Source organism: Crinia signifera, chromosome 2 (assembly GCF_055691185.1).
Source record: "Crinia signifera chromosome 2, ASM5569118v1, whole genome shotgun sequence".
Lineage (NCBI taxonomy): Eukaryota > Metazoa > Chordata > Amphibia > Anura > Myobatrachidae > Crinia > Crinia signifera.
In genome coordinates, this window is record NC_139218.1 from 366231081 (window position 1) to 366245284 (window position 14204).

Here is a 14204-nt window from a genome sequence, read left to right on the forward strand (position 1 = left end):
TACACACCCAGCAAGGGGTGTAGGAATGACTTTAATTCCCCACATTGTGTCACTCAGGATCCCCAGCTGGTTGAGCTTTTGAATTTGCCTGCCCAGCTGTGGCATCAACTCCTGTAGTAACTGTTGGTGGACCAGCCAAATTAGGGATGCCAATCCCGGGGCATTTTTTTCAAACCCACGATTGGCCTCCCTAAAAATAACAAACGCACCCGCCCCCCTAACACCGGCCGAATAACATATTGTCTAGTATACACATTAGAAGATATAGTGAAAGATATCACTCAGAAAGCCTATTTTTTACTATATCCTAGTGAGTATGGGGCTTTTGGTGGATTAACTCCTGCTATACTTTATACTAAATGGTAGTACGTGTCTCAGTAGCTATTGTTACAGAGCTGAGACACGGAGAGGAGAATGAGGTGTTAGCCACCAGTTTGGGGACTGTACTGCACAGTTGCCATTGGAATACTACGTCATTTGGTAGGACACATAGGGAGGGGCAGATTAGATTACACGCAGTTAATTACCACAGGCTAATTGATTTGCATGGGTTATTCAGTTGCAGTTTTCACTCACCCCGCAGGCTACTGTTAGCAAAGATTTCTGTTCGAGCTGGAACAGAAGTCCGCATTACATGCCCTGGTCACAGGTGTTGTAAAGGAGCTAACCCATACCTCTGGGAATATATCCCGGATTCTATGGGTTAATGCGCAATAGCCGGTACTATATTAATTCAATGCTGATTTTATTATTTTTCCATAACAATTCAACATGTCTGCATGTGCGGAAATGTCTTTATTATTGTTATTATTGATTATATATTAAGTGCTTACATTGTCTACCACACACTCACACAAACTAGGGGTCCATTTTGTCAGAAGATGACCTACTTGTATTTTTTGGACTATTGCATTTTGGACTATTGCATAGAGCACCCTACACACAATGCCTTTCACTGCTGTACTTCTGGGACACTAAAATCTATAAATCCTTTTAAAGAGGACAAGTAGAACTAATAAGATTCTAGCTATCATTTATCAATGACATTCTAAAAAATGGTGGCTACAATCATCGTGGTGGCTAGAGCAATGGTTTTGTAAATCATCCTCTTAGTCACTAGTCAAGGAATGAACCAAGCACAGGTCACTTCCTCATGCATCATTGTTGCAGGAGTGCAGACTGCCTAATCTAGTGATGGCCATCGGTGGTTTACTCATCGATGGTACCATTGTTAGGAAACCTTGATGGTGTGAAACCATCTGCAAGGGAATCAGGATGGTTTCACCCACTGATGGTCATCCCAGCTTTACAAATTCAACAGGCTTAGGGCACATGAGTCCCAGGAACAGGGCTTTGTGATATTGGGGGTTATTCTAGTTCATTCTTTCTGCCAAAATCCTTCTTAGATGGACAAAACCATGTGCACTGCAGGGGGGCAGATGTAACATGTGCAGAGAGAATTAGATTTAGGTGAGTTATTTTGTTTCTGTGCAGGGAAAATACTGACTGCATGATTTTACACTTCAATATAGATCTCACTTTGAAGAAAACCCCACCCAAATCTAATTCTCTCTGCACAAGTTACATCTGCCCCACCCGCAGTGCACATGGTTTTGTCCATCTAAGAAGGATTTTGTCAGAAAGAATGGACTAGAATTGTCTGGGGCGGAGCTAAGCTCAGTTGCGTGTGAAATTTTTTTCTTTCCAAGCGTCAGATTCCTCAATAAATCTATCTGAAGCAATTCAAAGGCCAAACAATAATCACATGACTGTGTGCCTGATCAACTTTCAGCGGGACCTGTGAGGAATGACAGTGACATGAATTTTCTCTTGATGGGTAATGTAGCATGAGAAGATCAAATGCAAGCAAATCCGGATTAAGACTGCCCTGGCGAAGATACAATACTGTCTGTGGCCCTCCACCATACCTTAAAAATAATTAATGGCAACAGAGTATCTAATATTTTTTTAACCATGTCTACATACAGTATAACTTGTATAGGGATCCTCCACTCATATTGGGGCAGATGTTTTTAGCCTGGTGATAACCACTAGCCAATCAGCTTCTGTCATTTTTCAAACCCTGCCTGTAACTTGACAGCAAGGAGCTGACTGGCCGTTGATAAAATACCAGCCTCTTTATCACATAACCAGGCGTAATAAATCTGCCCCGTTGTGATTTCATTATGCCATAGTGTCTTCTCGTTATTTTTGCTCTACCTCTTCATGGTTATTACACTAATATTCATCTATTACATGGTGAGAAGACCAATTGTAACTTTTTTCCTTAGACCTTGCTACTGTGAAAGAGTGTGACAGGGTTTATTGATAAGATATTTATATAACCGTCCTGCAGTTTGCACAGCACAGTTGCTCACTGTTGCATAGCTGAGAAAAAAAGTTCCCTGATGCAGAATTGGAAATATATGTGTCACACTTCATTAAAGAAAAACTGTTAATACTGCCACATATGCTGAGTTATATGCATCTTGAGAAACAGCGCCACCTACGCACGCAGTTGGTGTACTACTAATTATTATCATCAATGTACATCTGTATCTACAGTACAGTAACTAGGTACAATAGATATGGCTGCTAATAGTCCAGCTCTGCTTAACTCTCATTTGTTTTAACACACCCTCACTGAACTTTGTCTACATGAGAACCCGTTAACCCTGGTTGCTACGCTTCCGTTATAGGTGCAAATGTATACCTCCCAACATGTCCCATTCCCAGAGGGACAGAATGCTTTGCTCCTGGACTTCCTTGCCAGTGGCAGTTGCAGGACTGCACCACTGTCCAAAATTCAAATAGGGGAGCCACACCTGCCAGTGTGTCCATGGCTGCTGTGTTTGGGGTTGCGGTTGGTGGGGCTCCCCTATCTGAATTTTGGACTGTGCTGCACCCCCGCTTCTGCAACTGCCACAGAAGTCCAGTAACAGAGCATTTTGTCAATCCTGGAATGGGTCATGTATGGAGGTATACGAATGTGAAATGTGTATTAATCTATCTTGCCTGTAATGTACGAGACAATTTTCAGATCATACACTTTGCAAATTTACAAAAGTTGCAAAACACCTAATGGAAACACGAGTGAGTTCCACTGTTCAACAAAATAAAATCTTTCAAAATAAAAAAGACATCCAATAAGGCAGGGGAAAAGCTCTGGGCTTAACACCTGGAGTAATTTCATTATTCTGCATTTTCCAGCACTGTATAACTTGGGGTAATGGGGCAGATGTATTAAGCTTTAACAAGAGATAAATCCAAGGGTGATAAGGCGAGATAAATGTCCAGCCAAACACCTGCTAACTGCCATGTTATAGGCTGTGTTTGAAAAAAGTCAGTAAGGTGCTGATTGGCTGGACGTTTATCTCTCCTTATCACCCTTACATTTATCTCTTGTTAAGGCTTAATACATCTGCCCCAATGTGTGGTAATAACCCATAGATTTTGCCTAACAGACTGGAATCCAGGTGTTTCTCCACATGCATTTTACCACAGACTCCTGCGGATGTAAGGGAAAGTGTAACCCCTGGGGCTTAATGCGGGGGGCATCGCGAGTGAATTCAAATACGAAATTGTATCGCCAAATATGCCAGCGTCGCACACATTTGTTATATAAATTCAAATGGACAGTGGTGACAATTAGTCTCTTAAGGACCTATACACTATGCGATTTAGGACCGATTTCACCCGATGTCAGTGGCGGATTCAGGGGGGGGGCACCCGGGCACGTGCCCCCCCTGTCATTTCATTTTGTAGCTGAGGACCAGGGCTTTCCAACGAGCCCAGCCCTGTGTCTCTAGCCCCCCGGGAACCGGAGATATCGCCTGGCAAAGCTGTAACATTTTTCCCCATAGGATAATATGGGACCCGTTAATTCTGACCCCCACCCGGTCCCGACGGCTGCCAGTTCCCCCCCTGGCATCACAGATGCTTGTAGTTTATCTTATTCAATTCCAAATCGCTGGGCCTTCAATATGATACCAGGCTGGTCCATATCGGTCAATCGGTTCCAGAGATATTGCATGTAAACCGATTTTTTTATTTTTTAAATGTAATTTAATGCTGTTCATGTTCTTTGAGGGCAGATTACTCTGGGAACAAACGTTCCAGTTTCGCTGGACCAAAATCATTCAAAGCCCACTCAAAAGTTCTTCAATATGATACTTGTCTCATGTAAATGGGTCAGTTGGTTCCGAAGATATATCCGGTGGTTTTCTCTCACCCTCACACCAGAAAATGCAGGGACTAGGCTGGTGTAAAAGGGGCCAACATTGGAATGCATTTTCTGGTGTGAAAGGGGTATTATTTCAAATAGCCGGGACCTGCAGTGATCTGAATACAGCCAGGCTCTGCCACTGTCAGTGGCTATCACTTCTGCCTGGCGGCGGCTGTCCCCCATTTACTGCGAGCATGTATTCCCCCTTGGCAATGAGCATGTAATCCCACATGGCAACGAGCATGGAACCTATGGCAATGAGCATGGAACCCTTGGCAATGAGCATGTAGATAAGCAGCACTTATGTAGCATAATTTTTAATAGGCATTATGGTGTTTGGCATAATACATAATGGACATAATGGCATGTAATTTAACATGTAATGGACATTATGTTTAATGCGCGCATTTGGTGGACAAAGTCCCTGTTTATCAAGCATATTGTGAATTTTGGCTTAATCTGTGTGGCATTATGTGAATTCTGGCTCAATCCGTGTGGCATTATGTGAATTTTGTGACAATCCGTGTGGCATTATGTGAATTTTGGCTCATTCCATTTGGCATCATGTGTAAGGGGCAAGTATAATGGGGTCTAGTATTTTGTTGCATAATGTGTAGAAGTTGTATATGGTGTTGTACACTACACTCAAGGACACGCCCCCTGTTGAGTGACCACACCCCCTTTTCCAAAGCGCGCCTTTGGCGCGAAAACAAGTACATCCTTCACTTTTGTCGCCATGGTGGGCCTGCGCATTTTAAATGCCAGGGCCTATTTTTAATCCCATTCCCACCCTCTCTCTGCCGCTCTCTTAGCATGTACACTGGCACCACTAACACCACCCCTCCCCCACCCAATCCCTCTTTTATCATGGTGCCCCCCCTGTCATTTTATCCTGGATCCGCCCCTGCCCGATGTGCAGACATCCCTTCCGACCCGATGCACGTTTAAGTGCGCATTGGGTCAGAGTCAGGGGCAAATCCAGGATTTTCAGAAGGGGGTTTCCAGAGGGGCGGAGCAAAGTACGGAGATGGACACTTAGGTGACCCAGTATATGCCGGGTCAGTTAAAGTATTTAAGATAGACCAAATGTATATAATAATAATAATAAATATATATATATATATATATATACATACATCAACAGCAGTGTAGGCCCCTGGGCATAACAATGTATTGGGGCCCCTACCGATCCACCAGCGGTAGGGGTGGGGGCAGCTTTGATGTCCCGCAGGTGGTAGGGGGTATTATATCAACCGCTCAGCATGTAGGGCCTGGTTCAGTAAATTCCACTAATTACCCCTTTACTGCACAGATGGTGGGAGATGGGGTTGGAGAAGGGGGCATTGGGCTGAATGTAGGGGTCCTGATACATAACTTCCAGGGTGGTAGAGGATGTTTAATAAGCAGAGGAGGGGTGTATAATGGAGTGGGCTTATTATTCATAATTTTCTGGTGGGAGGACAGCTTGCTTGACTGCAGATATCTCCAGTTCCTGGAAATAGATTCCTTAGATTTTAATGGAATTAAAAACTAGAGAATCTTACCTACCAAATGCTATTGGGCACTAGGGGATCAGAGTTCAGGAGGCAGAGCAATCTGCCAACGAGTATATAAAACTACATACCAGGTGTGTGGTGCTGGAGCCGTAACCAGCTGCTGGAAGGCTGATATCTCTGGTTTTGGGAACAGTAGAGACAAGCTACTAGTGCATACCTCCCAACATGACCCTCTCCAGGAGGGACACATTGCTCTGTTTCTGGGCTTTCCTCTTAATTTATGATTGCAATCACCTGTGGTGAAATGCCTTTCTTGTCCATTAACCTGTTTGAAACAGGTGATGCATACCTCCCAACTTTGGACGTTCAGCAGGCGGGACGCTGCTGCTGCGCGCCGGAGGCGTGCCGAAATTTTCGGGGGAGTGGCCTAATTTGGGGGCGTGTCCTAAGCTCGCGGCTCTTCCGCGAGGTCACGCCCCCATTTTGCCGCTATGGGGGCATGACCCAGAGGCTCTGTGAGCCTCTAGCCATGCCCCCAGCCCCCTGGCTGCGGGAATAGACGCTGTGCACTTGCGCACAGCATTTATTCCCCGCTGCTTAGCAGCTGACAGGGGGGACTCCCAACAGCCCCCCCACACCGCGGGACACTGCCGCCCGCGGGTGGGACAACGGGACAGGCCCTGACAATCGGGACTGTCCCGATAAAATCGGGACTGTTGGGAGGTATGGGTGATGGCAATCATTAATTAAGAGGAAAGTCCAGAAACAGAGCATTCTGTCCCTCCTGGAGAGGGTCATGTTGGGAGGTATGCTAGTGTCCTTTAAAGGAGGAGAGTCCCAGCTTTTGTAATATACCCTCAGAAAAACGGTGAGTACACACGGGTGCAATTTCATGTAAAATCGCTGGGAATATGGTCGCTGAGCGACCATATTGCCAGTGATTTGGAGCGCAGCTGGTGATAAATCGCCAGATGCGCGCTCCCATGTGCACTGCCTAATGGTCGCAGGAGCATGCTCCTGCGACCAGCGTCTTTCCCCGGCGATCGCTGTGCCGGGAGGTCAGCGCCGGGGAGATCAGCGTTGATCTCCCCAGCCCCGTGCCGCTGCTCCCTCCCTCCTCCCATCAAAGTGACAGCAGCAGCGTCTGCTGCTGCTGCGCTCCCCCTCCGCCCCGTAGCAGTGTCTCCTTTTCATCGCTGATGAAAAGGAGACACTGAGCAATATGATTGCTGGGGATATATTGCTAGCAATATATCCGGTACTTATGTATTATCTGGGCTCCCATGTTAAATGCACCCCATTTTTTCATACCCCTACTATCCAACTACGCATGGAGTTGATTTTATATAGTGTGGCGAGCGCAGCGAGCCACCGTGCCCGAAGCGTGGCGTGCGCAGCGCGCCCCGCGAGGGGATGCGGTCTCATAAGAAATACGGGAGCCCAGATATTACATAAGTACCATATATCCCCAGCAATTATATTACCCCGTATGTACACAGCACTAGTCAGACAGAACCTGAAATATCTGACTAGGAACAGCAATTAACAGGCTTGGATGGGGACCACTGCTTTGAAGTCAGATATTTCCGGTTCCCAAGGGCCGATTTTAAAAATTCTTGTACCCATGGAAAGAGGGGACCCTCAGCATTCAGCATAGACTCCTGGGGGGGGGGTTCTGGGTACTCATAAACCCCCCTGCATGCGCTACTGAGAGTCGGGAGGTCAGACGGGCTGCACATACGATTTGGTAAATCGTATGTGCAGCCTTGAGGCGAGCAGGGGGCGGTGAACGTAGCAAGGGGACCAGAGAGCCAGGTATGATGTGATGCTGGGTGGCGGGCGCTTGTAGAAGGCAAGGGAGCTGGGTAGTGCAGGGAAGCCGGGCAGCATGCAAAACTTGGCACATCAAGTTAGTCAACCTAATGTATGGGGGCCTTTAGGGTTCAATGTAATTAGATGCGAGTGCCCAATTTCACCACATGTGCGGCAGTACCGTAAGTGCCCCTATAGGTACCCTTAGTCAAGGACCAGACTGGGCTGAATCTAATTGAACTGACCCCTTAATATTTATTATTTATTAACAGTTTCTTATATAGCGCACACATTTTTGTTGGAAGCCAATTAGCCTTCCAGTATATTTTTGGATTGAGGAAGGAAACCGGAGCACCCGGAGTAAACCCACACAAACACTGCACAGTTTGGTCCATGGTGGGTAACGGACCCATGACCTCAGTGCTGTGAGCCAATAATGCTAAGCATTACACCATCCGCACTGCCCCGAATACTTCATATAAATAGCTATATGATGTCTACCTTACCTTCTCAGAACTCAGCAATAGCAATATTCCTTTTAAAATCTTACAGCTTGTCTTATGCTGGCCACACATCAGACCAACTTTCTTCCAACCATCCAACTAGTTGGTTGGATGGAATAAAAACCTGGTACTGGATAAGAGCAAATGTAGTTTGTAATTCTCATTTGTTTCCCAAATAAGAAAATGGAAAAACAACTGTCACTAAGATAATGTACCTATATTATTTAAACAATTTCACTGAAAGTTTTTGTCCATTCTCCTGAGTTTGTGAGCAAATTGCTTATTGGCATTTGCCCCCATACAATACCAGATCTTCAGTCCAACCAACCAACTAGTTGGATGGTTGGAGGAAAGTTGGTCTGATGTGTGGCCAGTATAAAGCCTTTGGAAAAGACAGTGAGACCTACCCCTGGCAGCAACTACTTAGGGTGAAGCCAAAAAATCCAATAAAACGTCTACCATTTACCTGTCGCCCTTTGAACATGTTGACCATTTAATTGGGGGTCAACCTTTTTTACTGTAGATCTTTCAACCAGATACCAAGCAATCTGTGCCCTACAGTTACTAATAGCTCATTCATATTTAACCCTTTGAGCGCCAACATCTGTGAAAGATGTACAAAATATCTGCTAAATATGCCGGTGTCACTCACATTTGTTATATAAATTCAAATTAAAAAAAATGTGTAAAAAAAATTATATTTACTATATAATGTAAACATTACAGGTCATTATGGTGAATAAATATGTCTGCCTGGTTAATTTTTATACCTATTTTGCCAAATTCTCTTGGCACGCAAAGGCTTAAGGGTTTTAATGAACTTATAAGTCACTGTACATCTTAATGTATAACCTTATTAAAGAGAATTTAATACAGGTGACCCATTGATTTTTCCGCCACCCCTCTTAATCCTGAAACATCAGGTACTTGGAGGGGGGATTAGGAATTGGTGGCTTGAGGGTTTAGACTGGGCCAGTGGGAGGGTTTAGTGTGGCAGCGGGGACAGGAGAGTAACGCTGTGATGTGGGTCGTGCTGCAGGGGGGAAAGGAGTAGGGATGGCCATTGTTGCCTTTGCCATCAATGGTTGCCATCGATGGCAATAGTGCAACTGGCCATCGATAGTGTTAAACTATCCAATGGACGACCATCAATGTTTTTACCTACCGATGGTCATCCATTGTTTTTTTACTGATAGGCCTGTAGACCAAAACATGGGGCGGGGCTTCGTGGGTGTCGGGGGGCGGAGCTATGTTCCGTGTCCTGACACTTTGAAGAAAAAAAACCAGCAAAACATTGGTTTTGCTGTGCCATCGATGGAGGGAAACCATCTGGTTTTCCAGCATGAATGGCAAAAGTATTCAACATCGGCCATAAACCATTGATGATTTTGAAACATCGATGGTTGATGGCTATCCCTAGAAATGAGAGGCAGCAGAAGTTGCATTGCAGGCGGAGACAGAGGCAGAACTCTGGGAGGCAATGGAGTCACCTGCCGCCGGGCTCCTGCTCCCAAGGGGGCACCTCTCCTCCTCCTGGAAGTTTAAATCAATTATTTAAAAGCCAACGATATTGCTTCTGTGGCTGAGTTCTGAAATATGTGTTCTATCTATCTATCTATCTATCTATCTATCTATCTATCTATCTATCTATATTTCTGAACAGAAATATATCTTTTATATAAGGTTATATAGGGTTGTGTGTGTGTGTGTGTGTGGGGGGGGGGCACCAATATATATCTTGCCTCCTGGCAACTGGAGCGAACTTACGCCACTGGGCGGAGATGAGCATCAGGGAGAGAAACGGAGCCAGGGAACACACAGACTTGGAGCCAGGGGAGTTGCACTGTGCCGGGACATGGTCTGCACGTCGAAGGGGCCACTACAGAGGAGATACCACCGATAATCTGGCAAAACAGATTATTCGGCACAGTGCCGGATTATCAATAGTTTACCTTTTCATACATTTACCTATAAGCAAGGGCGGAACTACCATAGGTGCTGCTATGGGGCCCAGAGCTGAGAGGGGCCCACTTTGCCTGTCAAAGGTTCATGTGCAATATACATTTTTCAGCATTAGGTGATGAATAGGGGCCCTTACAAACTTTTGCTATGGGGCCCACAAGTATCTAGTTACGCCACTGCCTATAAGCATTGGGACATTTATTGGCTATTCATAAGCATATAAATGTATGACTTCACTGGAACCTTGAATCTAATGAACAGACATCAGTTCTGCCTCCAGTGTGATAACTGTGGCACAAAACATTGGGACGGCCTTGTATTGAGATAACAGTGAAATCTAAACAGGCTAATTTACTAAAAATGCCTGTACTTATAAAAGAAAGAGACATACACGACGAAAGGTCAGTGAGGCACAGGCAGCAATGAGCAGAAACACAACTTACAAGTTACTTATGACATGCTTACTCATGTATACAACTGATCTGCTGGATCCAGGGACCCCTGGTGTCCCCCACACCACTCACACTTCAGGAATGAGGGGTAAGATACAGGAGGGACTTTTAGCCAGTAGTAACAGAGCTATCTGCCGCTGAGCACTCTTTTATAAGCGGTTAAGATTTTGGAGATGACAGAGAGGAGCTCACTTGAGTGGATGTCATCTAGACCATGGCCTAAAGTGGTCAGGGAGAGGTGGTGAAACTCATTTCCCCTGCCACCGACCATGCCCACCTCCCATTAGGCAAGCCCGGGCCAGTGCCATTGCTTTTGGCAACCCCTGCAAACTATAATTTTGTGCCCTACCTCCCTTAATTTATAAAGGGAGAGTGGTCTCATAAGGAAGCAGTACAATAGTCCAATTGCGCTCCTTATACACATAGGCCCTCATTCTGATCGATTTGGTCCCCCTGCGCGTTCGCACGGGGGACCGGTGGTTGTGCCCAGCAGCATGGGCATAATTAGTTATGCACATGTGCAGGCCTTCTGTGCGAGCACCCTTGCTGACCTGCACTGTCGGCGTGGCACTCGCACAGGGATGGGGGGGGGTGACGGGGGCGACACGCTCCGACATGGGAATGCCCAGCGTTGCATGGGTGTTCCTATGCAAACTCTAGGCATTCCCATGTCAATGGCGGCGTGACGCAGTGTGACATCACATGACGTCAGCCGCCTGCCCTGTTTTCGGACGGAAGCCCATAAATATGTCAGTCTCCACGGTGACCATCAGTAGCGAGCACATGCTAGGGGATATTTTCATAAAACATCCCCCCTCGCATGGTTGCGAGGGGATTCGTCAGGGTGGCACAACCTACTGCTTGGTAAGCTGAGATCATGAGCGCTATAATGCCCACAGTATTCGTGCCCCCTCTACACCTACCTGCCTGTCACTCCAGCCCCTCACTGCAAATTTTCCTTCACCAGCTACATGTGTCCCTCCAGCAGCTCAATACCCTGTGTTCCTCCAGCAGCTTCCACACGCTTGTGTCCCTCCAGCCCCCCTCTCGCCTTGTATTCAACAGCGGCGACATCAGATAGGTCGTGCCAGAAAAGGAAGCCACTGGGACAGACTTTTCTGTCAGGATTACTGTGCAGGGCTGTGTTACACCTACCATTCAGGTGGCAGAACTTAGTTCCACCATGTTCACATACCCATTTTAACCCCTGATAACATCTGTATTGATATAATTACATACTAACCATGGGTATGAGTGTAACTACAGAGGTAGCAGCTGGTATAGAGCATCTTTGCCCATCAGCTGCTATGCCAGGTGTAGATGTAACCTAGGCTACTAGAGGGCATGCTCCCTCTCACTCTGAGCAGGTGATGAAATGAAGACATGTGCTTTACATCTTCTTGTTGTGTCCTATATCATTATATTATATCATTATATTATATACATTTGAAGTCTCCCCTATTAAAAATGATGTTTATTCTACAACAGAGAGAGAGACCAATGTGTTTATTACATATAGCCAGATATTAGCAAAGTAGGGAGTGGAGGTCCAAATCAGTAGCTTGTGTAAGGAGGCTGTAGCTGAGATCAGTATTGAAGTGGATGTGTATTACAGAGTGGACAGTCATTAGATGGACAGGGTGTCCGATCACCTAGATCAGGCATGTCCAAACTAGGTTGTGAAACTACAAGTCCCATCATGCCTTGCCACAGTTTTGCTATTAGGGAACGCTAAAACTATGGCAATGCATGCTGGGATGTGTAGTTTCACAAAAAAGCTGGAGGGCCAAAGTTTGGACAGGTCTGTTCTAGATCATCTCAAGGATACACATAATGCATCATTCCATTTAATATGGCTTTCAACGAAGCATGTACACTTGCCCTTAGGTGCACTTGGATATCGCTTGCTCTTGTGCTAGAAAATGTAACGCTGTGACTACATAGGCTGCTCGTCTTCCTTTCAGACATGTCACCTGTAAACTAGCCAGGTCTAGCAAGCTGGCACATTCCCAAGTCTCAGCTCTATGACCCTGGTTGGGAGCTGTGATATTGACACGGAACTTTGTCCCAGGTTGATGCGCGTTCATGTGAAAAAGTCCGGGATATAGCTGCATGTTTGAAAGTGGTATAAAATGATACTAGTAGAAAAGTTTGCTAACATTCGCTTAAATACATACCAGTGGAACAGTTTCTCTTTCACCCTGAGAAGCACCTCCGAGATCCTGCTCTTCCTGGGCACAAGGTGGACAGAACTTTCATGAGTGCTTACGGTGTCCATATCCAGTTAAGATCCCCCCTCGCAGGTCGCTGTAGAAGTATCTGATGCACTGTAATCCAGTGTCAAAGGCTAGCAATGCCAATTCACAGACAGCAAGACTTTATAATGAGCAGCTGAATCATTAACTTTCCTTACAAGGTCCATGTACATTCTGTACCTAGTCCAAGACCGGAGATAATGGCGATGGGATTAACTATTCGCACATAATGGGCTTCAGTTAGCAAACAGCAACATAACGAACTGAAAATAATTAGTATTCAAGTTTGGGACATGTCACAACAATAGTTACACCCAGTCCAAGCCACGGAGAGGTTGGTTCCATTTTAATATAATAAGACTGAAGGCGTAATCAGCATATAAATCAGGAATTGGGAAACAGTAATTGTTACATAAGAACAAGTGTTTAATTACATTCCTTATCTTACAGGTAAAATATATATTTGTATTTATCCAGGCATAAATACACAGTTAATAAGAACTGTGTTTTATTTGTATACAATACTGTATACCTATGCCATATAGTCTGCTGCCCAGTTGTGCTACCCGATACCTTTTTCACAATTTTTCGGCACAATTTTTATTTTTTTGTTCAGACAATTCAAGTAAAGTTTTTTTTTTTTGTGATACAATTTATAGGCTATCATTATTTATTAGTAATAGCTTCAAACATATCGCATACAATTCTGTTAAATGTTACAAACGGAAACAGTGATAACATAAAAAGAAAGACAACTGGAAACAGTGAAAAAATAAGGCATACTCAACCTGTACCAGGTTATCTAAAATGCTCGGGACCAGAAGAATTTTGGATAACGGAATATTCAGTATTTCAAAATATTATTATATTTCAATGAGGTATCTTATGTAGCTTTCACATCACATAAAACATTTTGAAACGTTTTGAAAAACTGTAATTTTAAATGGTATTTTAAACGGGTCTAGTGTTCATATTGCAGCAGATTACCATTTAAAAATACCGTTTAAGTACCATTCACATCACCAGTCAAGCCGTTTAACCTCTGAACACGTTTCTACCCACAGCTTATTTCCTGGTTCAGGGAAGGGACACAAGACAAGGGACAGCCTATCACAGTGCTCTAACCTTTATTTTTTACTAAATACCATTTCAGTGCCATTCAGACAGCACAAAAAACGGCTCTGAATTGGCTTTAAAACGGGTAGGACTCTGCTTTATAAACGTGTTGAAATACCAGTTAACTTTAAATGGTATTTCAACTATGACACTTTCACACTGCAGCCTTAAACGTTTTAAAAGGCAAAAAAACGGCAATATACCGTTTTAAAAGTGTGATGTGAAAGCTACATTACATTTATGTTGTATAAACACAAAATATATTTGTGTGTATTTCATTTGTTTAATTTGTGCATAAAACAAGGTTTCAAAACAAAGTTTGTGTTCTTTCTTAGCAGGTACTAAATTTGAATGCTAATCAGTCATTTTCTTGCGCCAGTTAC